The sequence below is a fragment of the Chiloscyllium punctatum genome, chromosome 27 (assembly GCF_047496795.1).
Source record: "Chiloscyllium punctatum isolate Juve2018m chromosome 27, sChiPun1.3, whole genome shotgun sequence".
In the NCBI taxonomy this organism is placed as follows: Eukaryota; Metazoa; Chordata; class Chondrichthyes; order Orectolobiformes; family Hemiscylliidae; genus Chiloscyllium; species Chiloscyllium punctatum.
The window spans coordinates 75966886-75980012 of NC_092765.1; positions in this window are offsets into that span (position 1 = coordinate 75966886).

A 13127-nucleotide genomic window follows, 5' to 3' on the forward strand; every position below is an offset into this window, starting at 1 on the left:
ATGGGGTGTGAAGGCTCAGTTAGGGCACTTGAGGGTTGCAAGGTAGCCAGGAAAGACCTAAAGAAAGGGCTGGGGAATGCTTTGCCTACAACAGTAGTAGATTCGCCAACTTTAAGAACATTTAAGTCGTCATTGGACAAGCATATGGACGTACATGGAATAGCGTAAGTTAGATAGACTTCAGATTGGTATGACAGGTTGGCGCAACATCGAGGGCCGAAAGGCCTGTACTGCGCCGTAGTGTTCGATGTTCTATGTTCCCCGATCTCCTCCGACTCCTGGCGTAAGTTCCCTCCACTATCATGATGAGCCCTACCCTCACTAAAGCAATCATCTGTTTCCTCACAAAAGTATAGAACATCTTAAGTTTTACTTTAATCCTACTCACCAAGTCTTTTTCATGCCCGCTTCTCGCTCTCCTGAGATTATTCTTTTCTTCCTTCCTGACGACCTTGTAACCCTCTAGAGCCTTGTTTGATCCTTGCCTACTTAACCCTAAGTCATTTTCCTCCTTCCTCTTGAGATTTTCTACATCCATTGATACAATGCAGTTATGAAGCTGCAAATGGATTGGAGCTGCACATGCCGTCACTTCCAGCATGGGCTGCAGGTTTCCCCACGCTGGGCAGTGATCTAACACAGTGTTACTGAACAATGCACTGGGGCAGTGTACACAGCTCTGCATGCTGGGAGGGTAACTGCTCCTGGATTACAGATCCATGCCCTGGGGTGGCGTACACTGCTCTACATGCTGGGAGGATAAATGCTCCTGATTCACATAACAATTTACGGCTGTTCACTGCATAGCTCCCAGTGCTGGAGAGGCAGTTCATGGACTGGTGTGGTCTGCACAGATTGCTGAGTTGTATTGAGCAGTACACTGGCCTGGTCTGAACACTGCTACATGCTGCACAGATATATCATCTGGAATATGGTGTCTGATTCTGTGATGTGGATTTCAGCTGATTTGTGAGCACATTTACTTTATATTCTTATTTTTGTTATTGGACCTAAGAAAGTACTACTCATCCAGTTTATCCCATTTGTCTGCGAACAGCCACGTTTACTGAACTTGTCGATCAAGTAATCATCCAATTATACCATGAATATCCGTCCTTCTATACCTTAACCTGGCCATTGGTGCTCATATCCCTGGAATCCCGGGGAAATCATTATGAAGCTCAGAAACAATGAAATGGTATGTGTCAGGCTTCTGTTCACTTCCCGGTGTGTTCCATGTGGTGGTCCATAGACAGGGGTGTGTGTGCTGGGCTGTTGTTCACGTCCAGGTCTGTTCCATTTGCTAGTCCATAGACAGGGAGGTGTGTGCTGGGCTGTTGTTCACTTCCTGGTGTGTTTCATGTGGTCCTCCATGGACAGGGGTGTGCGTTTGACTGTTGCGCACTTCCCGGTGTGACCCATGTCATACTCCATAGACAGGGAGGTGTGTGCTGGGCTGTTGTTCACTTCCTGGTGTGCCCCATGTGGTACTGCATAGACAGGGGTGTTTGTGTTTGACTGTTGCTCATTTCCCTGTGTCCCATGTACTGCTCCATGGGCAGGGGTGTGTGTGTTTGGCTGCTGTTCACTTCCCGGTGTGCCCCATGTAGTGATCGTTGGACAGGGGTGTGTGCGTGCTGGTCTATTGTTCACTTCCCGGTGTGCCCCATGTGGTGATCATTGGACAGGGTGTGTGCGTGCTGGTCTGTTGTTCACTTCCCAGTGGGCCCCATGTGGTGATCATTGCACAGGAGTGTGTGCGTGCTGGTCTATTGTTCACTTCCCGATGTGCCCCATGTGGTGTTCCATGTTGGACAGGGGTGTGTCTGTGTTTGGCTGCTGTTCACTTCCCGGTGTGCACCTTGTGGTGCTCCATGTTGGACGGGGTGTGTGTGTGCTGGGCTGCTGCTCACTTCCCGGTGTGCCCCTTGTGGTGCTCCATGTTGGACGGGGTGTGTGTGTACTTGGCTGCTGCTCACTTGCCGGTGTGCCCCATGTGGTGCTCCATGTTGGACAGGGGTTCCAGCGGCTTTAGGCATGTCTTTGAACCTTGGTCTGTGCGTGTCCACTGAACACCTGTGCTTGTCCCTCTCAGATGATTGTGTAGTTAGTAACACGAGGAAACCTCTCGACTATTATTGTAAAAGAGCAGGTCTCTAACTTGTAGCTGAGGGGCTTCTGACTGACTCCTGTTATTGAAAAGTTCGTGGAGGTTAGTGGATGGTTTGCTAGAGGTTGTACTGTGATCCGCCTCAGACATTCAGGGAGACCTGAGGATTTGGTGACCCAACTCTGGATGGAGCATAGGGACTGTAGTTACAACACCTGCGTCTGTAAGATGAACAACAAATGGAGCAGAGCCTGCACAGAGAGGAAGATCTGAAACCACGGAGTGAGTGTCCTTGGGGAAAGGGATCTGCTGTATCCACACCGGGTTTTCCAGGAACAGCTTCCCAAGTTACATTTAACTCAGGAGCAGAGTGTGAGGGGAACCTGATTGAACAAGGAGCTGGTCACAGAGTGGTGTCACTTCCTTCAACACGACCTGCATCTTCACACCAGGGGGAGGACGGTGCTGCCAGGGTCACTGTTTCACTCAGCTTCTATGATCCCGAACTTTCCAGGCAGGAGTGGGTGACAGATCCATCATCTCCCAGTATGCCGACGTCAACATCAACATTTGGAGACGGAGGATATATATGGTGGTTGAGAGCAATGGGGTCACTGGGAACATCAGGAAGATGGAGCAACACTTCCCGTGTCTGATCGGGTCAGAATGAACCCTCCAGTATACACTGCATCACTAAGTCCTGTAGTATTTTTCCGTTTCAGTAACATACTACCTACCATTATTCCTAATGAAAATGACAGACGATATATTATCTTAAATCCCATTTGCTAAACTTTTATCCATTGACTTCACCTGTCCATATCCAATTACAGAGTCTCCACCTTCCCTTGATAATTTAGTTTCCTGTTTATCTTAATTTAATCCGCATGCATAGTTACAGTACATTTGTTCCACTCCTCCTGATCATTGATACAGATTGTAAAGAGCTGTGGACCCAGCACTGGTCACTGTGTGACTCCACTGGTGACGTTCTGTCAAACTGACTAAGGCTGATTTATCCAGAGTACCTGCTTCCTGTCTGATAACCAGTCCTCCCCCATTTATGTGAAACACATTCAAAGCGCTGAATAAGAACAAGGAGCATCAGTTCAGCAATCCAGCCCCTCAGGCCTCTTCCGACATTGAATGCAATCTTAGCTGCTGTCATTGCGGCCTCAGTTCCACGTTCCTGCCCGCTCTCCATATTCCTTCACTTACTCAATATCCCAGCACCTACTGCACTCTCGGGCAGTGAATTACATAGATTCCCAACCCTGTGACAGAAGTATGTTCTCCTCACCCCTGTTTCATTTCTCCCCACCTCATCCTAAAACTATGGATTTAGGATCGTTCGAGATTGTCCCACATGAGGAAATATCCACTTCACATCTACATTGTCAATCACCTTTAACATCGTCCAGACCTCTGACATCTCCTCTCATTATTCTATACTCCAGGCAGTGTTGGCCTGAACTGCTCAATCTCTCTTCAGAGGGCAATCTCCTCATCTCTGGAGTAAATCGAGTAAACCACTTCTGAACTGCCTCCATGGCAAATACATCCCTCCTACAGTCAGGACACCAAGACTGCACACAGTACTCAGTTGTGATCCCACACCTCCCTCCCTTTATAATCCACTTTTTTTTAGAAATAAATGCCAAAATTGCACTTGCCTTTCTCATTATCTGCTGTACCTACATCGGAGTATTCTGTAGTATGGACGCGGACAGCCAGATCCCTCTGTACCTAATCATTCTGAAGTCTCTCTCCATTTGGATAATAATTTGCCTTTTTGCTGCACTGATCCAAACGGATAGACTCATACTTTTCGTTGTTCAGTTTCTTCTGTCTAATGTTGCCCCAACCTATCCATATATATTTACTAACTTCTTCCGTCTTCATTGCAATTTCTCACCTGAGTCAGAGTCATCTGTTAATTTGGCTGTAACATGTTCTATCCTCTCAAGTACGTAAGACTATAGATTGTAAATAGTTGGGGCCTGGAGACCAAGACATATGGTTTCCTAAAAGTTGAATTTTGCCAAACAGAAAATGACCCATATTTTTTCCATCTCACTGTATTTTGTTGCTTCACCAAGCCTGTATCCAAGATGACAAATTACTTTTAATCATAAACGATCTTATTCTGCAGATTAATCATTTGTGCAGAGCTATTCAATGCCTTCTGGAAGTCCAAATATTTCATCTCTAAGATCCCCAAGATCCAAATCATGTTGATTCTGATGGTTTGTGGTTTGACTTTGCAAATTTCTTGTCATTAATTCCTGAATGATCGACCTTAACAATATTCCTTAAATTTCAACAGTATTCTCACTACTATATATTCCATCACGAAGGTGATCATTCTAAATTCTTAACTCTCTATATCATCTCTTTGTTTGCTCCAATCCTGTAAAATTGGCACATGGCGTGAAATGACCTGCTCTGATTGCTCTGCTCGGAGTTGCTGAATGGACTCATTCCCTTCCCTGTGCACAAAATCGATGGGCTGATGTCTTCTGGTGTTCCACATCACCATCTCGATGGTCTGCCTGTCCTCCTCCTGTTGATGCGTAAGAGTCGTGAAGGCTTATGCAATGTTCCTGTTGCTGTGTAACAGTTTGAGGGGCTGAAAAAACAAACTTCTCATATTCCTCCATCACAGACTGGAGATACTGAACGGTCTCTCCTGCATCACTGATATAGGACTGAGGGAATGATTGGCCTTCTTCTGTTCCCATACACGAGACACGTGAGGTAAACTTCTTCCTCCTTTCCCATAAGAAATCTTACAGGTTGTATCCTTCTGCAATTCCCGTCAACAGGCTCGATGGGACTGAATATCCTCATGGTATCCCAGTGCACCAATCTCCAGTCCCTCTTCCAGTTCCCATGTTACAGACTGGAGGAGGCTGAATAGACTGATCCTATTGCTGAATAACACGGCACTGGTGCTGCATGGCCTACTCTGGGCCCAGTGTTATCGACTCGAGGAGCTGACCGGCCTCCTCCCGTAAATGTATATAGGCTCCAGGGGGCTGAATAGTATCTTCCTGTTCTGGTGTAACAGGGTCAATGTCCTTCGAGACACTACCTCCTAATAAATGACAGAAGGCGCTGACCGAGAGAGTGCCCGTACTCTGAAGCACTCTCGTCTCCACACCTGACGTACAGAGACGAACTATTAATATAGACTTTTTCTGTATAAAGTCCTGAAGCTGAAAGTAACAAAAGAGTTCCCTCTCATATACCTCATATTCCTGGCTCAGCTGCTCAAAATTCATCATGACCTCCCCGTCAAAAAATTCTCCAAAACAGGAAACTCATCTGGACTCCCAGACCCTAAAGCCATAATCAATCAATCCCGGCTGGAATCCTACAAATCCTACAATGGGAGTGAAAGCCAATGTTTTTGTTTTGTAAAGTGCCCTCAACTTATCACATCATTCTTCATGCTTTCACTGTGTTAAGGACAATCGGTTTCTGCAATTCTCCATAACAGTCCTCACATTGTTCATGAACAACAGATTAATGAGGGGACGTTTTGCCTGTAAGGCCTGGATGTCGAGCCAAATTGACCATGTGTCCTGACAAGCCCAATCAGCCACATCGGATAGCAAGGAACTTAGTTGGTATTTCTTAAAGTCTGGAAAATCAACACGCCTCCATTCATTGTGGAAGCTGCAATTTGCCCATCTTAATAAGAGGCCATCTGTGACACCAGATGAGAGATCAAAACCAACTGTTAAGCCTCCATAGCGCCTGTCTGGGCAACGTCAAAGTAAGCATTGGCATGGAGTATCATAAACAAGGAAGGACATTCATTGTAACCAGAGCTAACCCAAAGAAGATTTTGGAAGATTCTGTCTTATCTTCTCTAGCAACTGCACGAAGTTAGCTTTATGTAATTGATCGAAGGCTTGGATAATAACCATACCTAAACCTCCTTGTGACCATCTGGAAGGGAATCAGATTCCACCCTAGGGTCGGGTACTCTAATAAGACCCCCAACAGGGATGGCCTCCGATTTCATAAAATTCATTTTATACCCTAAGAAAGATCCAAATAAATTAATCATTCATATTAAATAGGACACAGATATCATTGGGTTTGTTCGAAAGAGAGGAACGCCATCTGCTTAAAGGGTGGTCCTCTTTCACAATGGAGAAAGTGAGGACTGCAAATGCTGGAGATCAGTGCTGAAACTGTGTTGCTGGAAAAGCGCAGCAGGTCAGGCAGCATCCAAGGAGCAGAAGAATCGACGTTTCATGCATGAGCCCTTCTCCTGCACCTTGGAGGCTGCCTGATCTGCCTCATTTTTCCAGCAACACATTTTCAGCTCTTTCACAATGGATCTTCAAAGCCAGCATTTTCGACAAAATGTTAAAGTCAACATTTAATAATGATATAGACATATACAAAGTGCAATCCTCTGGGACATTCCCTCTCTTGAGAATAAGATAAATATTTCCTTCTCTCAGCGAGGATGGGAGGCAGTCCTGACTGTACGAATAATTGTACATAACCAACATTCGCCCAGCCAGTATGTCTTTGAACTCCTTCTAACTCTCACTCCGAAAATCCATCTGGGCTGGGGGCTTTACCACTCTGGAGCTGCCTCACTGTCTCCTGCATCTCTCGGATTGTCAGAGGGGAAATGTAAAGAGACGCCTGCTCTGAACTTACACGCGGGAGGTCCAAGGTCTTAATAAAGGACTCCATCGTCGCCAATCAGTCCTCCCAGCCCGCTAACTGGAACAACCCAGAGTGGAACTCTGCATTAGTTTTTTTGGGATTGTAGGTGATAATAGCAGCAATCTTCTTTCTGGCCAAGTACGCCTAATATCTACCTGGTTATCACCATGCTCGAATAACTTCTGTTTCACAAAGGAAATCTCTCTCTTTGCTCTCTGGGCGAGTGCAGCATTCAGAGCAGTCCGGAGGGCTGTAATCTGCTGCAATTAAGTTACAGACGGTCTGACAAAATATGGTGTCTCATCTCTCTTCAGCCGAGCCTCAAGCATACGCTGCTACTCTCTCTTCTGCCGCTTCTGAGTCACCGAGTAAGAAATAATCAAACCCCTTGGCAGTCTCCCAGTGCACCGTTGGATTACTGGCCGTACACAAGTTAATATTCCAAAAACATTCAAGTTCCCCCGAAAAATACTCATTGAATTTGCTATTCTTCAGGAGAAAAGGATCCACGTGCCAGTGCCGTGAGCCTGTCCCATCGCCACCATCCTTGATCTCCATGTACACTGCTACCTGATCAGAAATGGCTACGTTCCCAATTCTACAGGACAGCACTGAATTTAAAAAGACCAATGGGGTATACAACATGTCAATCCTAGTATAGCATTTATGTGGGTTAGAAAAAAAAGGTGAAGTCCCTATCTTCAGGGTGAAGTCATCTTACACATCCACCAACTCAGCTACCTGTTCAGGTCCACCAGCTGCCTGGGTGGTGGGGAAATACCCGCGAGACCCCTCGACATCCTATCCACCTCGGGGTCTATATGTCAATGAAAGTCTACCCTTAATTGTATGAAAATGTGAGTGCATCTAAGTGAAATTTGAGGGGGTGTGCTGGGGGCAATATTATTCAAGCTTTATTCCTGATGAAGGGCTTTTTCCCGAAACGTCGATTTCGCTGCTCGTTGGATGCTGCCTGAACTGCTGTGCTCTTCCAGCACCACTAATCCAGCAATATTAGTCAAGGTCCAGTATTCCTCTCGATATATTAAAGCTTTGAGGATCGGAGACAACCCACATTCATTCTTAATTTGGTCAAACAACTGAAGTAGAAGGTTCTTATGAATGAGTATAGCTACTCCTCTAGTTGTTGAATTAAAGGATAAAAATCACCCCTCTGAACCTTCCCTGCTGTAACGTTAAATGCTCCTTATCGGTGCTATGTGTATCCTGCAGCAAGGCGACATTAGCCATTTCATTTTCTTCTATATTTTTTCTTTTAATCGATTAATGGCTCCCTTTGACATTCCAGGTGCACCATTTAAACGAGCGGTTAGCCTTAACCATCCGAAGCAGCCCATGACCCACTGGGAGAAGAACCCCAGTTATAGCGCGCCGAGTGAAAGCTGTAAACAGTTCGTATAAACGTGAAAATATAACGACAAAAACAACCAAATCAAAACCTCTAACAACTACTTCTACAATGAACCAACATGGAACACAAATAAGCAGAGACTTTCCCCCTTGCCCACAGGGGACGCTCGTACAAACCACTAATCCCCCATGGCTCCTCCTAGCTGAAGCTATTACCAACCCAGACAAAACAAAGTTAAAAAACGTTACACGGGTGTTACAACAAGAAAATTCAAAGTGGGCATTCAACCCCGTCCCATCCATACCTTCACCCGAGGCAGTCCTGGTGAAACAAGCTGTAACCACCCCACCTCCCCAACCCCGTTTCCTATTCCATACTAAAAGAGAGAAACGAAAAGCAAATGATCGAAAAAACAAAGGATAATGGGAGGGGAGGAAGAAAGGAGGAGACAGAAAAAGGAAAAATGGGACCTCCACATACTAAAAAAAAACCCAAAATGAGGTAAAACAGACAAAGCCCAGAGAAAACGAAGGGAACACATTTGTCCATATTATTTGAACCAGCAATCTATTTTAATGTGTACAGGAAGTCCGTTGCGTTTTCTAGTGAGTGAAAATTAAACACAGACCCTCCATGGCTGAAACGTAATGTTGCTGGATATCTTACCAGTATTTACGAACGAGAGGGACTGTATTGTTGAAGAGGAGAGTGTGAAACGGACTGATAAGCTAGAAGAGATATCTGTTAGGAAGGAAGATGTGTTGGACATTTTGAACAACTTGAGGATAGACAAGTCCCCCGGGCCTGACGGGATATATCCTAGGATTATGTGGGAAGCAAGAGAGGAAATTGCAGTACCGTTGGCAATGATCTTCTCGTCTTCACTGGCAACGGGGGTGGTACCAGGGGACTGGAGAGTAGCGAATGTTGTGCCCCTGGTCAAAAAAGGGAATAGGGATAACCCCGGGAATTACAGGCCAGTTAGTCTTACTTCTGTGGTAGGCAAAGTAATGGAAAGGGTACTGAGGGATAGGATTTACGAGTATCTGGAACGGCACTGCTTGATTAGGGACAGCCAGCACGGATTTGTGAAGGGTAGGTCTTGCCTTACAAGTCTTATTGAATTCTTCGAGGAGGTGACCAAGCATGTGGATGAGGGTAGAGCAGTGGATGTAGTGTACATGGATTTTAGTAAGGCATTTGATAAGGTTCCCCATGGTAGGCTTATGCGGAAAGTCAGGAGGCATGGGATAGAGGGAAATTTGGCCAATTGGATAGAAAACTGGCTAACCGGTCGAAGTCAGAGAGTGGTGGTAGATGGTAAATATTCAGCATGGAGTCCAGTTACAAGTGGAGTTCCGCAGGGATCAGTTCTGGGTCCTCTGCTGTTTGTAATTTTTATTAATGACTTAGATGAGGGAGTCGAAGGGTGGGTCAGTAAATTTGCAGATGATACAAAGATAGGTGGAGTTGTGGACAGCGAGGAGGGCTGTTGTCGGCTGCAGAGGGACTTAGATATGATGCAGAGCTGGGCTGAGGAGTGGCAGATGGAGTTCAACCCTGCCAAGTGTGAAGTTGTCCATTTTGGAAGAACAAATAAGAATGCGGAATACAGGGTTAATGGTAGGGTTCTTGGTCAGGTGGAGGAACAGAGGGATCTTGGGGTCTATGTACATAGATCTTTGAAGGTTGCCACTCAGGTGGATAGAGTTTGTAAGAAGGCCTATGGAGTATTATCGTTCATTAGCAGAGGGATTGAATTCAAGAGTCGTGAGGTGATGTTGCAGCTGTACAGGACTTTGGTTAGGCCACATTTGGAGTACTGTGTGCAGTTCTGGTCGCCTCACTTTAGGAAAGATGTGGAAGCTTTGGAGAGGGTGCAGAGAAGATTTACCAGGATGTTGCCTGGAATGGAGAGTAGGTCATACGAGGATAGGTTGAGAGTTCTCGGCCTTTTCTCGTTGGAACGGCGAAGGATGAGGGGTGACTTGATAGAGGTTTATAAGATGATCAGAGGAATAGATAGAGTAGACAGTCAGAAACTTTTTCCCCGGGTACAACAGAGTGTTACAAGGGGACATAAATTTAAGGTGAAGGGTGGAAGGTATAGGGGAGATGTCAGGGGTGGGTTCTTCACCCAGAGAGTGGTGGGGGCATGGAATGCGCTGCCCGTGGGAGTGGTAGAGTCAGATTCATTGGCGACCTTTAAGCGGCATTTGGATAGGTACATGGATGGGTGCTTAATCTAGGATAGAAGTTCGGCACAACATCGTGGGCCGAAGGGCCTGTTCTGTGCTGTATTGTTCTATGTTCTATGTTCTATGTTCTACCAAGTACAGAATATTCGAATCCCTCAGCCTCCTTTTTGCCTTACTAAAGGCTTGCCTCTTGCCGATCACAGCCATAGAAAGATCTTAGATCCTTTGTGGATCAGAGCCTATGGATCCTTCCACAGAGCTCGAGAAGCTTCCAGCACCTGTTTTTCTATAATATGCTGGAGTTGCACAGATTGCATGCAGTGTGGATGAGATTATATTTACGTTCTGTACTGTTTCAAAGAATAAGAGGTGATGTGAGGGAAACTTGGAAAATTCACCCACAGCAGACTAACTATTACAACGGCATGGAGAAGTGCAGCAGGCAAAGTTAGAGGGAACCCAAGATGTTCTACAAAAACATCATACTGAACATAATAACCAGGGAAAAAATAGGACCCATTTCAAAACCAAGGGGGTAATCAGTATGTGAAATTGGGAAACATTGATAGACTGTAACATGAGAGCTTCACATCTGTTTTAGTTAGGATAAGGAAGATGCAGGTACAAAATTCAAGAAGATGGACTGGGAAGCTCTCGAACAGTTTGATATAAGATGCAAGTTGGGATTGATGGTTTTGAATGATGTAAAGTCCAGATGAGTTGTATCGCAGGATTCTGTTGGAGACAAGAGATGACATGTCCTGACCTAAATGTATCAGTCGAATCTGACCATACAAGGGAGGTGCTAGAGGACTGGAGAACAGCTATGTAGTCCCAAGTTACTGAGCGAGCAGTACCACAGTGAGCAATGCAGTGTATCAAATTATTTGTGGTATTCATAAATGATGTAAATGTGACTGTGGAGGGGATGGTGGGGGGTGGGGGCTGAGCGTAATATGTAACTTCGTGTTTGACACAAAGATTGGCCAGGTGGTCGGCAGTGAGGAGGAAGGCCTTATGTTACAGGAAGACACTGGTAGAACGGTCAGATGGTCAGATCAATGACAGAAGGAATGGAACCCTGATAAATATGAGGTGATGCACTTTGGAAGAAGGAACCAGACAGGGGAGAATTCAATGAATAGCAGAACACTAGGGAGGTCAGAGCGTGTTTCTCCACACATCACTGAATGTGACTGGACAATGTAATAGCAGTTAAGAAATCACACGTGACTGTAGGCATCGTGTTCATTCTTCGAGGCGACATAATATGAGTTAAACATGTCATTGATTAGGCCATAGATAGAATACTGTGTGCAGTACTGGCAGCCACATTACAGGAAGTGTTTTGGTTTCTCAGTAATATCAGAAGCTATTGGGGTCTCCACAGAGTTAGAAGCTTCAGTGGAAATCTCCTGGCTGCAACTCTGTCTAAATTTTCTCTTGATTTGTTTTCCCTCCTCAATTGGAGATCTGCATCTGAGAATCTGTGTCTGATCTTTCCTTTTTGCCAAGTATATGTTTATGGGATATTACTGTATCAGAACACTTAATTATTAGAAGTGTCTAAGCCAACGCCTTCAAATATTTTTGAGGAGCTCTGCTGTCGTCCATAACACGTGACTCCTTCTCTTCTTGTGTAATTGGTTGGAGGCATTAAATGGGCTATCTCTACACTTCTCCAATAATATCATTGAGCTGAATGACTTCCTCAAATTCCTGTGAAGCTAGCATGAGGCGCTGAATAATCTCCTCGTTTTAACAGTGGAAATGTGCCGAGTCCAGCAGCACTGTTACATGAATATTGCCGATACTTTCAACAACACAAGACTGAATGTTGTCCAGGTCTTGCTGCATATGGACACAGACTAGTTCAGGAGTTGAAGGGACATTTTTTTCCTGAATATTGTGTGATCTTCAGTGAACACCCCCACTTCTAATCTGATGGTGTGAGCAAGACATTTATGAAGCAGCTGAAGACGTTTGTGCTAAGGAAACTACCTTGAGGATCTTTTTTGTAGACATGTCCAGGACTGCATGTATTTTTGTACAGAAACCACAATCATTGTGCTTTATACTTTAAATAACTCTAACCAGGGAAGTTTAGATTAGATTAGATTACTTAGATTAGATTACTTACAGTGTGGAAACAGGCCCTTCGGCCCAACAAGTCCACACCGCCCCGCCAAAGCGTAACCCACCCATACCCCTACATCTACATTTACCCCTTACCTAACACTATGGGCAATTTAGCATGGCCAATTCACCTGGCCTGCACATCTTTGGACTGTGGGAGGAAACCGGAGCACCCGGAGGAAACCCACGCAGACACGGGGAGAACGTGCAAACTCCACACAGTCAGTCGCCTGAGGCGGGAATTGAACCCGGGTCTCAGGCGCTGTGAGGCAGCAGTGCTAACCACTGTGCCACCGTGCCGCCCACAAAGTTTACAACTCATTCCCATTAAGTGCGATACTGCTCAGGCTCCTTGAGACTCTCCTTAGTTAAATGATTCCTTGATGTCAGGGCCGGTCACTCTTCCCTGAGCCCTTGTGTTCACGTCTTTTGCACATATCATTAGGCCACAGTGTGACGCAGGGAATGCTTTTTGACCAGTCAGAGTTGAGGGCTCAGACACGAATTGGACATGAAAGAGGATATTAGACCTTATTAGCTTATTGTAGGAGAAGACCTGCTTGTGGGTGGGGTGGGGGGTGGTGGGTGGCGTGTGGATGAATGACATATCCCTGTT